Source organism: Dendrobates tinctorius, unplaced genomic scaffold (assembly GCF_039654945.1).
Source record: "Dendrobates tinctorius isolate UK_male_01 unplaced genomic scaffold, ASM3965494v1 ptg000044l, whole genome shotgun sequence".
Classification (NCBI taxonomy): Eukaryota; Metazoa; Chordata; class Amphibia; order Anura; family Dendrobatidae; genus Dendrobates; species Dendrobates tinctorius.
This window is the reverse complement of record NW_027361712.1, coordinates 9835865-9855365: the sequence shown is the minus strand read 5'-3', so window position 1 is coordinate 9855365 and position 19501 is coordinate 9835865.

Sequence of the window (19501 nt, the reverse complement as noted above, 5' to 3'; positions counted from 1 at the left end):
GTCTTGTTTCCTGAATCCCTGATCCTGGATCTGTTTCTGCACCTGACCATGTCTGAATTGTGTCTTGTTTCTCCGCCTGCTCTGGGGGAAGAAATACCCAGAACGCCCTTCCTGGAGGTTGCATATCCAGGCCCGTCTATGTTGTATCTTGTTTCCTGAATCCTTGATCCTGGATCTATCCCTGCACCTGACTGTCTGAATTGTGTCTTGTTTCGCCGCCTGCTCTGGGGGCAGAAATACCCAGACCACCCTTCCTGGAGGCTGCATATCCAGGCCCGTCTATGTTGTGTCTTGTTTCCTGGATCCTGGACCTGCTCCTTTAGCTGACCCTGTCTGAACTGTGTCCTCTGTGTGATGTTCCTGAGGTCCTTCCTTGTCCTGAACCCAGTGCCCAGTGACTGTGACTCCTTGCTACCTGACTTGCTGTGATTTAACCTGGGTTCATCTTGGAAGCAGAAGTCCAGTGTTTCTGCTGAGTTTCTGCCACTCTGTGATCAGCTAGGGATTCGGTGCAATTCCCTGCCGGTTCCGTTCCAATCCAGCAGGGTTTGCACCAGACCGCTGGGGTTCCTTTCTAGGTCGCTGCCAGATGACCAGAGCCTGATGACCGTGGCCTCTCGTCCAGAGCCTGATGACCACGGCCTGATATCCGGTGTCTGACGACCTCTTCCAGATGTGCTGTGCCTGATGTCCTCTGCCAGATGTCGGGATCCTATGTTTCCCTGCCCGATGTCCGGAGCCTGCCGATCGCCGCCAGTGGTCCGGAGCCTGATGACTGCGGCCTGATGTCCTGAGCTGATGTCCGCAGCCTGATGTCCGGAGCCTGTCGATCGCTGCCAGATGTCCGGAGTCCGATACCAGTGTGCTGATGCTCTATCTGAGATCTTAGTCCTGATGTCCTGCCTGAGACCTGATGTCCTGCCTGGTGTCCTGATGACCTGATGTCCTGCCTGGTGTCCCGATGTCCTGCCTGGTGTCCCGATGTCCTGCCTGGTGTCCTGATGTTAACTATTCCATGATTCACAAAAATATCTTGAAGCAAAAACAATGTAATTGGACACAGGCCAAGCCCTTCAATATGTGAAGTTAGAAATTAAGGCTAAAGTCAAGATTTCTGATAATATCATGGAGTTACTATTCATATTGTGTGTAACCTATTTGTGGTGTTCTTTTCACCATGGCTCTAGAGGCACTGATTCTGTTTTTCGATGTTAAGGAGGCATAATTTATTATTACACTGTCTATGTTCTATCTATAAATACCCACGTAATTGTTTTCACACTAACAGGCTTTTTTGAATACATGCAGCAATTCTTAACATACTGCCCCTAAGAAAAGTGTTGTTTACAGAAAGAAGCCAATAATGTGCTTTGCAGACAAGTACAACATGACTCTTATTGTAATAAGCACATGCAAAAACAAAGTTAATCACGTCCCAATTCATTGGACCACGTGTCTTGTTTGCATTCACAAGGTCTGGAAGTCAAACCTGCCATTTCATTTAGGATCTAGGCTCCCTTTAGAGCAGTCATATTTCTTAGGAAGGGGAGGTATTTTATAAGACAATGCTTGGAATGCACTACTTTACACTGGAATTTGGACTCTGCCTTATAAGGAAAAACAAGTCAATACAAATGGTTCAGTAAGATTGTTGCATTATTATACACATTTGCTCCTAATTTGTTTTTCATTCATTTTGCTCCCATTAAGAAAAGAATGAATATGCCTGGAGATGATTACTGCATAAAAGACTGGAATTGTTATCCATGAGGTGGCAGCGACTTGTAACATAAGCCCTATCATGTCATGGACAAGTCTTGCATACAAGGTCGGCATCAAAACCTCATGTACCCGGGCAAGTGTTGGGGCCCTGGACAGACGGGGGCTCACTCGTCATCAGGGACACGAGCACATTATGGGGCCAGTGAGTCTGTGGGTCCCATTGCCAGTGCTGGCACAGGGCCCCCTCCACCCTGCACCATTATGTTGCGTTCACACGTCGCGTTTTTTTCGGGTTTTCACTGCATTTTTTAACGCGAAATTTTGCCACGAAGAAGCAAAAAAACAGCATCCCATGCATTCCTATGGGATTCCGCAATGCTGTGCTAATGCTGCGGATTTTCCTGCAGCGGAATCGCATCGCGGAAAAATACACAGCTTGCTCATTATTTTGCGGAATCGCGGCGATTCCACCCACAAAGGAATGCATTGTTCTGCTTACTTTCCGCATGTGGCTGTGCTTACCATGCAAAAAGTAAGCAGAACATTTGCAGATGGTACCCACGGTCCGGAGGAGAGGAGACTGTCCTCAGGGCTGTGGATACCATATCCCTGTAAAAAATAGAATTAAAATAAAAAATCGGGTTATATTCACCTTCAGATGTCCTGCGCAGAGTCCCCAGGCTTCAGCGATACACGCGGCAGCTCCCGTTCACAGTGATGCATTGCAATAATGACCTTTGCTGACGTCACTGTCTCGCGATACTGTAGCGGTCTCGCAAGACTGCGACGTCATCAAAGGTCATTGCTGCAATGCATCACTGGGAACGGGACCTGCCGGAGCATCGCGGAGGCCTGGGGACGCTCTGCGGGACATCGGTAGGTGAATATAACCCGATTTTTTATTTTTAACAACAGATCTTTTTACTACTGATGCTGCATAGGCAGCCTCAATAGTAAAAAGTTGGTCACACTCGTCCAACACTAAGTTGGACGAGTGTGACCAACCTGTCAATCAGTTCTCCAAGCGATGCTACAGATCGCTTGGAAAACACTAGCATTATGCAAGCTAATTACCCTTGCAAATTGATAGTTTTTCCGCGGGAAAATCACGGGAATTTAAAATATGATTTTCCCGCCGAAAGGAATTCCCGCGGGAGTTCTGCTACGTGTGAACTTAGCCTAACTGTTTCAAATACTCAACTTTCCCCACTTCCTGCTGCTCCAGTCTCCGCTGCTTTGGTTTCCTCAGTGTCTTCTGACTCTCTGACATGTCTCCGTCCAAAGGGCATACTGATATCATTACAGCATGCCCTCTGTGCAGAAAGTCTAAAGACGCTGAGGAGACCAGAACACTGGAGACTGGAGCATCAGGGAATTATTTTTTTTATGACTGGAGCATTATATGGGTTCTATCATACTGTACGTAGTTATGTTTGGGGCCCACTATGCTGAATGGAGCAATATAGGGAGCCCATTATTCTGTATGGAGCAATATAGAGGACCGATTATCATGCATGTAGCACTATGTGGAGCGACGCGGTGGCTCAGTGGTTAGCATTGCAGCGCTGGCATCCTGGGTTCAAATCCCACCAAGGACACTATCTGCAAAGAGTTTGTATGTTCTCCCCGTGTTTGCGAGAGTTTCCTTCGGGTTCTCTGGTTTCCTCCCACACCCCAAAGACATACTGATAGGGAATTTAGATTTTAAGCCCCATCGGGGACAGTGCAAATGATGTCTGTAACATGCTTTGGAATTAATGGTGCTATATAAATGAGTAAAATAAATAAATTATACTCTATGGAACAATATATGAGACTCATTATACTGTATGGAGCAATATATGGGACCCATTATATTGTATGGAGTAATATATGGGGCACATTATACTGTGTGTAGCAATATATTGGGCCATAATACTGTATTATTGGGCCCATTATACTGTTTGGAGGACTATTTGTTGCCAATAATACTGTATGGAGTGTGTTGCCCATAATACTGCACAAAGGATTATGTGGTGCCCATAATTCTGTATGGAGGACTATACTGTCCATTCTAAAATGAAAAGTCTGCAGTGACTGTGTGACTGCAGACTTTTGAATCCCCCCAACGTGCGCACTGTGTGCTGACTGTGTAACCCCTTGTGTTGAGGAAGACTACTCTTTAGGCTCATGGCAGGGCTCGGAAGGGAAGGAGCACCTTTTCATGTTTTAAGCGCAAAATTGACTGTAATCAAGAGCGGACACCATGTCGCGTTTGGAGAGCCATTGATGTGTCCAAACAGTGGAAACACCCACAAGTGACCCCATTTTGGAAACTAGATCCCTCAAGGGACTTATCTAGATGTTTGGTGAGTGCCTTGAATCTCCAGGTACTTTACATAAGTTTGTAACATAGAGCAACATACATAGTTTATTCTCTAACATATTTAACTTGCAAAGCTCCATATGTTGGCTGCACCATGCTGTTGTATTATTTTTAATGTACCTAATAAATTTGATACTTTTATATACATTGAATTTCTGAAGTTGGATTTACTTTTTTTGGCTATTGAAACTTACCACAAGCTCACCTCAGTTCATAGCAGCTGCTTACCATGCTGCATAGCGCCAGTGCCAGACTGATGAACGACCGCTAGTCAGGTACCTATCAGTCCAGCACTAGAGCTATTGCAAGACCCATTGGGTGTGAACTCAGGTAAAGGTTACCAGAGTTCACATCCACTGCATCTCCCATCAGCTTTTAATGGGGACATTGAGGTTACTGGAGTTTCCAGTTGCTGGAACAGCTGGAGGCTATGAACTAAGGTTACCTTGGGTGTGTATTTTACTGTACTTGTTATAAATAAATAAATGAAATAAACAACGTGGGGTTCCCCCCCTATTTTTAATAACCAGTCAAGGGAAAGCAGACAGCTTGAACTGGCATTATTATTCTGGCAAGGTTGCAATATCCATAAAGGTTCCCAGCCTATTAATATCAGCTCACAGCTGTCTGTTTAGCCTTTACTGGCTATTAAAAATGGGAGACACCAAAAAAAATGATGTGGGGTCCCCCTTAATTTTAATAACCAGCGAAGGCTAAACACACAGCTGCAGGCTCATCTTAATAAGCTGGGAAGGGGCCATGGATAAGGCCCCTTCCCAGACTAATAACACCAGCCCTGAGCCACCCCTGAAATGGCGCATCAATTAGAAGTGCCAATTCTGGAGCTTAGCCTCGTTTCTTCACAGTTGCACTAGTGCATTGGCCAATGGGGTAATTGTTTTGGGGGTTGATGTCAGCTTTGTAGTGTCAGCTGACATCAAGCTCATGGGTAAGTAAAGGAGAAGCATCTATCAAATGCCCCTCTTGCTAACCAAGTAAGTTAAAAGAAAAAAAACACACAGGAAAAAGCAGGAAAAAACATTTTATTTGAATAAAGACTCCCCCCACACATTCATTGGTTTACCTATTTATTAATAAAAAAATGTGCGTATATCCGGCGACATCTAACTAGGTCCTATGTAATCCACTGATTTTCTCAGTATCACGATGATGTTACACCCATGAGAAATGACCGCTAGTAGCCTCTGCAGTCTCACTCTTATGGTCACGTCATTGTTGTGAGCCAGGATTTCAAGAACAAGGCTTCAGAGGTTACTCAAACTCATTTCTCATGGGTGTAATGTCATCGCCAGTGAGAAATAACGTCTGCAATCTCATTCTCACGGTCATGGCTCACGGGCAATGACATTACTGACATGATCGCCTGTGACAATATTGGTGGACGACGTGGGACCTAGCAGACCCGAACAAGAAACTGGACATACAGTAAGTAGTATGTGTTCGGGTTCCGGTACCGGACACTAGAAGTCCAGTACGAACCCCGAACTTTCCAATTCGGATTCACTCATCCCTAACAATGGGCCTAGTTATTGTAATTATAAGAAGCCAAAAAAAACACAACATGTATCTAGGCTCTGAGGCATAGTTTTTGTAATAATACAGTAAGCATCCCAAAACACAATGCGTACTTAGGCTCTGATCTAACTGGCATAATTACAAGCAGCCCAAAAACAAATCCTGCAAAGTAGCAAAATTTGCACTGAATACTATTTTAAAAGATATTTCTCCAACACAGAAACTGTTGACCAACATGATTCTACATGAAGAATGTACATGTAGTCATAGAAATGGAAAAATGTTTCTAGATTGTATAAGAAAATATAACATCTATCGGAAACCTGCCTATCTACATATTACAAAAGCATATATACGATAAGTAGACATCACCCTGGTAATGTAAAGCAAAGAAAAAGTTCATGTGATGGGTTAATGTATAATTTATTTTTTAATAATTTTTTAGTGTTTCATCTCTTATTTGAGACCCATGGTATTTGCTCTAAGTGGGTGGTAATTGTGGTCAAGCGTATAGCTGGACACCCAAATAGTTGGCAGGGAGATGTTAAATGATATTACTAACTTGGCACTATGACGAAAAGAATTCAATCACGTTTATAAACTTCATGGATAGTTGGATAAAAATAGCAAAGACTATGAAAAATTCTACAACCTCTGAGAATGTATCATCTGCAGAAAACAAAGCAGTGTACAAGGGCAAATAATAGAATAGTTTATGCAGATCTTTAGAGTTTAATCATTTTATTCTGCAAAATAATTTCCCAATAATGTGGTCTTTGTGTTTGTTTCGTCTACGTTCTTCGGCTGTTTATTTGGCTAATTGTATGTGTTAAGTCTCTGAACACATTTTATATAATGGTTATTTTCTCATTTTAAGTGGCTGTTCTTGTGTCACAAACACTCCAGCTTGCTGATTATGCACACTCTTCACAGACCCAACCACAGGATTAAACTGTGTTGACTTTCAGCAAGGGTTACCTAAGGTAATAGCCTACTGAATAAAGTGAAGGCTCAGTGCAAAGCATGTTGTAACCGTGTATAACAGATCTCTTTGTAGGGTCACAGCGCCAGTACATAAACCATACTCTGGGAACAAAAAAGACAGTTTTATGCAAACGATACCATAGTTCATATGCTGTCTACATTTAATGAGTACGTTAGACAGGTTTGGCAGCCATGAACAGTAAAAAGGTGCAGGCCTGGACTATTACAAAAATTAAAAGCAAAATTGCCCATTAAAACTACATGGAAAATGTAGGTTGATTTTGCAAGCCTGATGCTGCTCCTATTGTCTTGTGTGCCTATGACCATACTTTATGTTCTGTGAATTACAAGTTCAGCTTTGACATACGGATATTGTGTAGTCCAAATCACAAACTATATGAAGTTCACATTCTAAATGGTTTAAATAAAAGGTCCAGGTCTACATTTATCTAAAGTGTATGGCCACCTTTAATCCTCATGGTTGCCAACTACCCCACATATACCGGGACTCCTGTAAGAAACTTGAGTTTATGTAAACCCCAATGGGATCCAAGAGGGGAGGAAGAGAAGGAACTTAAGTGTCGCCAGAAATGTTGGTAACTATAGTGTCCCCTTATGTTTATTTTATACCCTATGTTAAGGCATCACTCCAGTGTTTTTGTATTTCACCTGTCAGGAACACCGCACTGCACTTGCTCACTGAGCCAGTGCGCATGTCCTGAGTACAAAAGATACCTGTGGAGCGGGACAGCAGCGGTGAAGATGCGTGCTTCAGACTATCAGGACCTAGAGCATGTGACTGCTGGGGGTGTGGCCTAAGCTCCACAGAGCTAGGAGCTGAAGGAAAACTCCTAGAAAGGTAACTATGAGACAAGTTACCAAGGGGCATAGGCAGAGATGTAAACCTGATCAAGCCAGGGTCTAAGTACGAGATAGCATGACAGTACCAAAGGGTTAGACCGAGTGGATAGTCAGGACATAGCAATAGATCAGAAAACCAGAACGGGCAATAGATGGTACAATAGGGGCAAACGGTAACGGAGTAACGATAACCAAGCCAGGAGGTCAGAACCAGAGAAGACAATAGTACCAAAATGTGAGACAGAAAAGAGTGAGGGTACAGACCGGGTCAAACACGGGAAGCAAACAAGCAATGCAGTATACACGCACACCAGGGGTCAGACACACAGCCAGAATAACAGTATAGCTGACAGGGAATCCTAGTCTGGAGTGAGTATAAATACCCTTCCCAGATCCAAAAGGAGGCCAGCAAAATTAACCCTGAGAAAACAGGACATTAACCATGTCCTAACCGTGACATCACCACTGGAGTGTTTCTGATAATCCATGTTCTCTGCCCCTAGTAATATACTTACCACATCTTCTGCTCTTCTTGGCACTGCTCCTGTTCTGGTCCACCATTTTATGACCACAGCTTCTGACTGACCGGAACTCAGTGGTAAAGGTCACAAGATCTCAATATATATCTATGGTGCCTCATTCTGGCTATCATAGACTTATATTTAGAAGGAATCGTCTGCTCACCCTTCCAACAATGGAGCAATCCGTCAGGCCACAAACAGTAGAAGACCGTCTGGAGTGCCGCCGAAAACAGAAGAGTATGGCAATTGGTTAATATATTACTAGGGAGAGGGAGCTTAGATTAGTGACACCCCTCCAGCACTGAAATAAAACAAAAACGGCGGAGTGGTGCTTTAGCGAATTTGTTGGGGTGATGATTTTGTGGCACTTAGTAATATATAGGTATTACATGTTCTTCTCCTCGGTGAAGCGTCAACCGTTTGTTAGAGTTACATTCTTCATACCTCCTGCTCTCAAAATGGCAATGGATGAAGGGGCACCAGATCTGTCCAATAGTCTATAGAAAAACAGCAATCCCATGCCCAGTATTCATCAATTAGTGGGGGCTAATGGATAGGTCTGGACACATGCTCCTCCATTAACTGTAATCTTGACAACAGTAGAGTTTGGCAATTTGTGAGCTCGTTTTTTAGTACAATTACCACATGTGTATTTTGAAATGGCGTAAAAATATGAGAGCCAGAGAAAAATACTTTTGTTATACTATTAGTCATCCAATTCTACACTCACTATGCTGTTTTTGCTTTGAAACATTAAATCGCTGTACAGTCACGCTAAATTACTTGAAACTTTTGAAATTGCCAATACACTACAGTTAGCCTCAGTTTTCTTTCTCTGTGTTTTCCTAAACATATTGATATTTTTGCACTCAATGGAATTTCCCAGAAAAATCATGCAAATTTGGGAACACTCTGACAAAACAGTTTGCTGAAGGCTGTAAGTACTTAGTTTCTTTGTATATTTGCAGCAAAAGTAAAAATAAGTCCTCATAAGATGAGGAAGAAAAGAGTAAGTTCCTATAGCGAAGCAGAGTATATTAGTGGAGCAGCGATCGCGTGTGTCTTGTAGAGCTCCTGATATACAATTATCTGCACTGTGCAAGTACAAATAAATTCATAGGGAAAATGGAGACAATATATAATGTGTCATTCCTACAAAAGTGGAAAAGAAGTGAAAGTTACCACCACAACAGTAACGTTGTGCTGGTCTACTAATCAAATGAGGCGCCATGGTTGTTGGCTGACTCTGGTCCAGCAGCCATAGTCAGAATTGTAGAAGCCCTACAGAAAATACAGGGGTTAATTTCCTGGTGATCACTTTCATCTTTAACTGGTGGCTGGCTGATGCCCCTTCATCTTAGATGAGAAGGGGGGTCTTACTGATCTTTCATCCTACTATTTCCAGGGAACTGCAGGGAGGCTACTGCTGCAGCCAGTTGCATTGCAACAACAAATATGTTGACACTAGCATTCAAAATTGTGTGGTGGGTCGCCGGGAACCTACCCCTTGTCACAGCCTAGCGCATCTAGAAATGTATTGCGGGGTTGCATTAGTCACTTGACTATGATGGCCTACAACTTCTTGTTTTCTTGTGATTTCTAGGCCGCTACCCTTAGTGAAATTACTTCCTGGCCACATTTGGCTTGGTATAAACTGATATGTACAGCACTCAACCCTTTGTATTACTAGAGGACAATCCCTGAACAACGATTGGTCGAAACAATTTGAACCCAAGTCTTTGTTATCAGGACATTGTTTCATTAAAAATACCGCGTACCCACAGAAACTGGAACTGGAATAGTACTGGCGCATGGCAAAATTTTGAACTTTACCAAAATTGCAGAAGTTGGTAAGATGGAACAACTGCAGAAGCTACTTTGTGTATTTGATGTGTGTTATTTGCACATTGTGTGCAAGTTGTGTCAGCACCGTCCTAGAGGGAAACAATCCTGCACCTGCAGAGTGGTTTAATTTAACCCTAATTTACACAGGAGAAATAAATTATAAAGAAACAGTCAAATGTTCTGAGGTTATAGCAGGTGGACACCTGACTGAGTACCACCTCACTTTCATGTCCTCTGTTTGTTCTTTTGAACTTTTTCCCCTATTTATTTTGTAAAGTTGCTGTCAGAATGAGATTCCTAATTCCCCTTTCATCACAAACTGGAGGATACATGAAAGTTCTAACTCTTCTGTGCCCTTCTCCAAAACACCTGCATGGTGGACAGTTAAAAAGACCTAGACTAAAAAGAACAAAAACACTCAGGAATCTAAACAAAACAAGTTAAAAAAAAGCAACCTCTTATTCACAACCACAAGGATATATTACTTCTCATGTGGGAGAGACTTGTGAAGAACTGCCAGCTTGTGGAATAACCTAGACCAGCGTTTTATTTCTTTCTAAAAACATGAACATTTGAAAGGAATCAGCACGTTGTACATAAAGGACACAGATGTTTGAACTCCCAGAGCTGTGACTCTGTTGGCCTGCAAAGACCCTGACTTTCTTTAATCTATTTATTTTGTCCATTGCAGCAGAATATAGTAACATAAGTCTAAATTTAGATTCACTGAGAGTTAAAAAAAGAACACGCGGGATATATTTTTATCTTTCTCTTACAAGTCACGGTAGTGCATTTTAGTTTCTCTAAATCAACAGTTTGTGGTGCGGAAGGATGGGAGCTTTAAATGGAAAGGAAGTGTTTTCCCTTTAATCAAAAGTAGACATTATACATGCAGCTCAGTGTGTGCCAAGTCAATTATTTTACCAGAGTGCTCTCAAGGCTATTCTTATATACAAATATACATCTGTGCATATATATCACTGGTGAAGTGATAGAGAGGAGATACATGTCATTATGCATGTAAAACCAGAGTAGTTTCCTCCAGCACACTATGTGTTGAGAGGATGAAATGAGAGTTATGTTATAGGCTGGTTTTAGTGGACCTTCACAGAACGGGTGGAAGGAGGCCCACCATATCTCCACATGCAGAGTCCCGACAGGACTTGTGTGATGTCAGGATCATGTGATCAGTCACATGATGGAGGAGTCACAAGGTCGGGGTTTAAGTGGCTGATGGCCAGAGCTTTTAGGCTGTGTGCCCACGTTTCGTTTTTTATGCTTTTCCGCCGCGTATTTGAAGCAGCGGAAATGCTTAAAAACGCTAATAAAATGCACCCCCATGCACTCCTATGGAAATGCTCAGTTTGCGCATGTGGCTATGCCCACCATGCATAAAGTGAGCCCTTCATGTGCGGATGGTACCCAGGGTCTGGAGGAGGGTACTATATCCTTGTAAAAAATAGAATTAAAATAAAAAATCGGGATATACTTCCCTTCTGATGGCCCCCGGAATCCTCCCGCCGCTCAGCCACACTGCCAGCATCTTCCGTTCCCAGAGATGCATTGCTCGAATAACCCTAGGTGACGTATGGTCGTGTTCGCATGACCGCTATGTCATCTGAGGTGATTCTCGCAATGCATCCCTGGGAACGGAGCTTGCCGGCAGTGTCGCTGAAGGCCAGGGGCCGACAGAGGGAAAGTATATCCCTATTTTTTATTTTTTTTATTTTTTACATTCTATCTTTTACTACTGATGCTGCATAGGCAGCATCAATAGTAAAAAGTTGGTCACCCTTGTCAAGCGCTATGCTTGACAAGTGTGATCAACCTGTTAATCACTTTCCAAGCAATGCTTCAAATCGCTTGTAAAGCGCTAGTATTCTGCAAGCTAAAAAGATTTTAAAAACGCTAGTGTTTTGGGGGAAAAAGCATGCGAATTCCCCATGCGTTTTACCCACGGCAGGGAATTGCGGAAATGCTGCTGAAAATTCCGCAGCATTTCTGCAACGTGGGCACATAGCCTTAGTGTGTGCCTTGAGAGGGAGCACTCCAGGAAAGTGTGGCTGGGATTTATTAACTTGAACAGGGTGTGTTCTGCCAGCCATAAGTGGGAGGAACCCTGCTCACAGAAGGACTGTGTTTATTCGGCCACCATTTTGTTTTTGTTGTTCCTGTTTTGCCCAGAGCGCTGTATTTGTTTTACTACATCTTGGGTTATGCTGCTTACAATAAACCAAAGGAAGTTATTAAAACTGCAGTATACCTGTGTCTACCTTCGTGTGCAGCTGAGTGATCTACCACATTAAATATATATATATATATATATATACTGTATGTATATATACCTTTACACTTTATAGACATACTTTACGTCAGAGAAATTTTGGTGCTCAACCATGTGGTTACTACCACGTTAACACATTTTGTGGATGCCATATTGAAAACCTACCCCTGACCCCCATATTATCTGTTATGCTATATATGAAAATAATATAATTATTTCAAATATATTTGACAAAGAACACCGGATCGCGTTCAAAACGCGTAGTTTCCTGCTTTCTGATCCTTGTCTTGTATTCTTGGAGGCATTTTTAAACTTTTCAATAAAGTAGTTTTTATACCTCTCATACTTTTTCCATTTTGTCAATGGTCCAGTGTTTGGCAAAATGAGGTTTAATTGTTCAGAGTTAAAGCCTATTTTTTTCAGAGTTAAAGCCTATTTTTACAACTTCATTATTTGAATAAAATGGGTCATATTTTTATAATATATCAACAATAGTGTAGCCTAGGGTCTCATTTCTTCAGAACATGAAAGTCTCCACTCTGTCCCCACCATCCCATGCAAATTCTGCTTTTTTTGCCAGATCGTTAATTATACCTATGACTATGACCATGGCTAGGGGTCCATTTATACCATGCAATAAACAGTGTTAGGTCATGTTCAAAAATTCAGTATTTGGTCAGTATTTTACATCAGTATTTGTAAGGCACAATCAGGAGAGGGTACTTTTCCTCTGATGAACATTTAGAGGAAAAGTATAATAGAAACACGTCACCACTTCTGCATTTTTTACCCACTCCTGGTTTTGGCTTACAGATACTGATGTAAAATACTGACCAAATACTGAATGTGTGAATGTGAGCTTAAACGACTGCCAACAGTTAAAATGTTTGCCACATATCAGTGATTTCATAGCCTGTTTACACAGCCTGACCAAGCATCAGATGCACTCTATGATAGATTGTTTTTTGCGCATCGAATGTCATTGTGCTTGGCAGTTCGAATACTGTTGATATTACATAGGACAATGCACTGCTAAGAACGATGTGCAGGATAACAGATCATTTCACCAGATGAACAAGCATTTTGTTAGTTTGTCAGATGCTCATCAATTTGTTCAGTCTGAACTACAAGGAATGCTCGTACTCAATAATTATGCTGTATAACTGGACATTTAACAAAAAAAAAAAACAACATTTTTTGCCATAAAAATATGCCAAATCTAAAAATAATAATAGAAAATTGCTGATATTGTGAAATTGTAGTTCTAATGCTGACTCATGCAGGGAAAAGAGACTTCCTGTTTCTACATAGAGCTTTGAAAGATTCAGCTAGTCTGTGTTTATTTATGCCATAAATCTAACAGAAAAGAGAAGAATTAGCTGGGTAGTAGGGCAAAATGAGCAATTATAAGTACACAGTGCTATATAAATATGATGATTGCAATATAGTAAGAGGATAAAAACTTAGATGGGAGTGCTTCTATAACAACAGAATCCTACTGTGAGTGTGTGAAGGGGTTAAGTAAGATGTTCAATGTTGTATTTATTATCTATTGCTAAATGGTACTGCTACATGTTTACATGTATTACCACACATATGAAATGGTACTGCTACTCCTTTCTGGGTATTACCATTATTTTGCCTTGATGTTTTATTGCATTTTTGTTTTTATTTGCACATAGTTGTGATAATGTTTACTGCATTTCAAGGTTTGCCATGTACAGTATAGGGAAAGCATAGTGCTCTCCTTTGGACACTAGAGGGGGACACTATAGTATATAGAACTCTTTATAGGATAGGGTTAAGTCTAGGAGGGGCTGCCGTGAGATAAGGTTAAATGAGAAGGGAAGTTAGTTCAGACGGGGCAAGGGTGCCCAAAGTGTACACATTTTATATGGGGGTAGCTCCTCCTGGTGTGCACCTATTCACACTAGTCTGGATGTGTCAGTCAGTTTTTTTGTCTTTTGTATGTTAGCTTACTGACCGAGCACTCCGCCCTCCACCAGGAGGTGATTTTAATTATAATTACAGCAGGTCCCTACTTAACCATAAATGCAGGCATTGCTGACAGAGGTGTCCATGTGCCGTACTCTGCTGCCTCAGGAGCATTGGCAGCAGAGAAAGCTAAGTGTTGTTTATTTTTCCCTGTCTGTTATTTTCCTTGGTGTTTATTAGTACAGCGGTGGACCAGTGTCTGCACTAGCCAGTTCCCTAGTAAGGGATAGGTGCAGCGCTAGTAAGGGACTGATGTATCCTCGTCGACGACAGGTTGAAAAAGCCTGTACAGGGAACGTTAGGAGTGTTCAGGGACACAGCCTCAGGGGAGTGCAGGAGGTGTCCACGTCCCCGTTCCCTATTATAGGGCCCACCATTGTATTTGTGTCCCCAGTGTTCACTTGTTTGTCTTGTTTTAGTTACCGACCGATCGGCTGGTCTCGTCACACAGGGCAAGTCACTTCGTGACACATGAGAGAGTGCAACCTTTCTTTGTATATGATTAGGGGACAATTAGTCTGGGGAAAACAACGATCCCATAGCTAGCCACCCGCTAATTAGCATATCACCTCTATAGTTATAAAATTGAGTTTTGGCATATGAACAACTCAATCAGACAATGACATGCACTTGTCAGGAAGGTGTAATGGAATAAATACATTGGGTGAATGGGGATCCAGGGGAAGCTATCACGTTCCCTATTAGTATGGATAATGTACACCTGTGTACACTTGATTTCGTAATTAAATTCTAAACACACAAAAGGTACCACAAAATAAGCTGCCTTGGTCACCTCATTGGCCAGGAACCTGTGTAAACAGAACAATTGGTGTGTGAACATGCACCTGAAATCCTCTATCAGGACTTTATAACGATAGCTTGCAGTATTCCTTGAACATGTATCTGTCTCATATCACAGCACTGCAATGCAACATGCGGACTTTCTAGCTAAAATGTGTCTTTAAAAAAATCTTCATTGAACCACTTCAATATTTTTGCCAATGACCCTGAGGTCACTCTGCCTGTAACATCCTATTACAGGGTCACAATATGTGTTTAAGTAGGTCAAAAACCAGGAACTCAAACATCTAAACGCTCTACAAAGTGAATGTTGCTACGTATCCAATGTCAAGAATGTGAAATGCACTGGAAAATTTCTCTTTGACACCATTTTAAAGACATTGTTTCATGTTAAGAGAAATGAAACTAGGACAGAGTACTTACTATGGGCACGAAGATGAGTGCAGCTTGGACAGGTTTGAACTACATGGTTTATATTACATATGAAATACATCTTGTCTGTGTGGTAGACTATCACCAGGTGTATCAAAACCCTTATGGGGTATTCAATCTACTAGTAGCTACTAGCTACATTCAATTTAGCTACATAGACTTTAATTTCTTAATTCAGTCTAGTCTCATTAACCCGTTATCTAACCACAAACTACCGATCTTCAGCTTGGCGATCCTACCTTCCTCCTACTGTATGCTCCAGAAGCCCCCATAAGCAAAGGTATAGTTCCATACTGCAAATTGCCTAACATAAGTTCCCCTAAACTGTATACTCTGGGAAGGAAACAGGTAAGACAATATACAAAGGCTCGGTTCTGTTCACATCAAGTTTGAACTCATTTGAGATTCAAAACAGGATTTGAGCGAAAAGCCAGGGGCTTTTATGTTAGCCTAATAAAGACTGGCACTGCTGAAACAGAGGACAAAAGATGAACAAAGCATCTGCATCCGCTTCATTACAGTGAATGGCTCCATGCAGTGGTGTAACCACCGCAGTTACAGCAGTCGCAAGTGCAACCAGGCCTGGCGGGTCAGGTGCCCGCCGACACTAGGAAAACCTTCAACTGGATGTGCGTCCATGGATGCACACCCAGTTAAAGTGTATTGCGGCGCACAGACTCATCAGATCTGGGCACCACGTTACTTGCTGCCGGCCAATCAGAGGCCAGCAGCTGACATTGGGGTGCACGTGTTGGAGTGCATGGCAGTGACTTCGTGCTCCTGTAACATGCTGAAGTCAAAGGAAAGGTGAGTGCTTTTTTTTTTAATCAGTTGCCATACTGGTAAATGGATAACTGTGGGATGCATTATAAAGTACTTTATGGATGACTGTGGGGTGCATTATACTTTATGGATGACTATGGGGTGCATTATACTTTATGGATGACTATCGGGTGCATTGTACTTTATGGATGACTACGGGGTGCATTATACTTTATGGATGACTGTGGGGTGCATTATACTTTATGGATGACTATGGGGTGCATTATACTTTATGGATGACTACGGGGTGCATTATACTTTATGGTTGACTATTGGGTGCATTATACTTTATGGATGACTACGGGGTGCATTATACTTTATGGATGACTGTGGGGTGCATTATACTTTATGGATGACTATGGGGTGCATTATACTTTATGGATGACTATTGGGTGCATTATACTTTATGGATGACTACGGGGTGCATTATACTTTATGGATGACTATGGGGTGCATTATACTTTATGGATGACTATGGGGTGCATTATACTTTATGGATGACTATGGGGTGCATTATCCCTTATGGATGACTATCGGGTGCATTATACTTTATGGATGACTATCGGGTGCATTATACTTTATGGATAACTATGGGGTGCATTATACTTTATGGATGACTACGGGGTGCATTATACTTTATGGATGACTACGGGGTGCATTATACTTTATGGATGACTATGGGGTGTATTATACTTTATGGATGACTGTGGGGTGCATTATACTTTATGGAATACTGGAATGCATTATACTTTATGGATTTCTATGTGAGGGCATTACACTACATGAATGACTATGGAATGCTTTATACTATGGGAGGTGTGTTATACTTCTTCTATGGAGTCCCATGACTTCTATGCACGCCCCTGCTGAGTATAATGGTTTATTTTCTTCCATATATTAAAGAACAGTGGCAGAACAGGGGACATATATGAAGATGTGGAATATATACCAGGATGGGGACCAGGATATGGGACATATAGCCGAATGGAAAATATATATACCAGGATGGGGATAGGATGAGATACATATATACCAGGATGATGGACATACACATACCAGGATGGAGGACTTATTTGTATGTGTGTGTGTGTGTGTGTATGTATATATACTCGTATATATATATATATACTGTATATACACAGTAAATATATATATATATGTATTCAGGATGGAGCCCATCAGACTCTAGTTACGCCACTGGCTCTGTGAGGGTTCTGTCTGAATCCCATTTTTAAGGCTACAACTGGAAGCCCTTAAAGAAGTCTCGAACCTTGGTTCAAGTGTGATGTGACAAACTCTAGCATTTCCAGAGAGCAGAGATGAGAGGAAACAATGCCTAATTCTACACCTCTATAAAACTTGAGGTACTCGTAAGTATTTTTAGAAAAACTTAACTTGCTTTGAGCACTTAAGAAAAGGAATGAACATAACAACTAATCCCATGGATCTTAGAAAACAGAGAACCTAATGTTGGTAAGACTTGGAGAGATGAGGGATCAGCCCACCCTGCAGAAGGCCCAAGAGTACACAATTCATACATATTTCAGCGTGATCGCCCAATGATATTACTCAAGCACCCTAACGATTTTTGCTCCTTTACAGACCTGTTTACACAGGTAAACAAAAACCGAAGGGAACAGGATATTTTTTTTTACGTTCGCTCTGCCCTATACAGCGTCATGTTATTGATAGCGCTTTGCCCTTTCACATCAGGGGATGTGCTGCCAATAACGATGATTTTTACACATACATAAACTATTTGATTACCCAATGAACAAGCATTTTGCTCATTTACTGGGTGACTGCCAGTATGTTTTCTCTGGCTGATCATTGGGAGTGAGCAATGTCATATATACTTTGTGTGACTGACAGATGTCTCAAAAAAATTTACGCATGTTGCATTTATAACATAATCATCAGAAGATATAGTAAGGCCTGCAATGGAAGAGGTGTCCACCAGACTTTTATTTTGCTCTTCCCATTGAAATAAACCTGTACACTCAGCTGACTTGGCCATGGGAGCAGGAGATATAACTGTTGCCTCAACATTTTACTATTATCCTCCTATTACTCTGAACTCAAGCTCATGTCATGCCCGAGGCCTTGGCCTTCTTTACATTTTGATCATGTTGGACTCCCTCGAAAATCCTTCCTTCACATTGTGGCTCAGCTCCCTCAATGTTGAGCAATGGCTCTATATGTGGTCTGTGTTTTGTTTAGTTTTTACACAATAGCCTACATTCATCATGCAATATCCACTTGGTTTCGGTGTACACTGTGCTGTTAGAATGTCACAGGTAAAATTTGTCGAGCAAGAAGAACAGTGAGCATGTTCTCCTAAGAAGATATAGTTTAGGTATCATTTAATACATACAATAGGAGAAAATAATCATAGCTATATATTTAATTTCCTCACTATTTTTAGCGGGCGTTTTTGGGGTTGTTGTTTTTTTTCAATAAATCCGATGCATACCACTATTTTGTTTAGGAACAAAAAGGGAAAAGTCAGCTTACTGTGTGCTGTGTGTGGACTCCCTGCTACCAGAGAACACATCGCCTGGAACCGGTTGAGCAAACAGAAACATAATGAAAAAGGTAGAGAGGGATCCAGCGGTAGCTGGGGATAGTTAAAAAATAGCTTTATTTCAAAATATTTAAAAATGTGTAAAACACATATTGTCTTGCACTATTCACACAGAGGTTCAGATCAACGCGTTTCGACGCTAGTCTTCCTCATGACCTGAGGAAATAAAGCTATTTTTTAACTACTCCTGTGTTATGAATCGGTCACCGAGGAGGAGAGCGCAATAGGCTACGCCACCAAAACACCAGAGAGGTTGGTCGCTCAGCCGATTGCAGACCCCAGATCTTAACAACGCAACTAGCAGTAGCCGTGGAGCATTCCTACGTTGCCCTAGGCGCTTCGTCACAGCCGGAGGACTAACTAAGCCTAAAGACAGAAAGCTGAAATCTAAACTGCCCCGGAGCAGATCCCCAAAGGAATAGACAGCCCCTAAACATATATTGTCGGTGAGACAAGATGAAGCACAAACACAGATAGAAAATAGACTGAGCAAATGATGGGGCCCACACTGACTAGATAGGACAGGACAGAAAAGGCACTGTCTGCAATCACGCAAAAACCCTAACAATTCCAACGAACAACAACAACGACTGATGTACAAAAATACTGAAGTTTGCACAAACCTCGCCCCCACTATATCAGCACTCAGGTGTGAACTGGCGGCTAGCAACAGGCTAAAACAGCAGGGGACTGTGCAAACAAACACAAGATACAAAAATACAGGGCAAGAGCCAGCAGCCCCTGGGGGA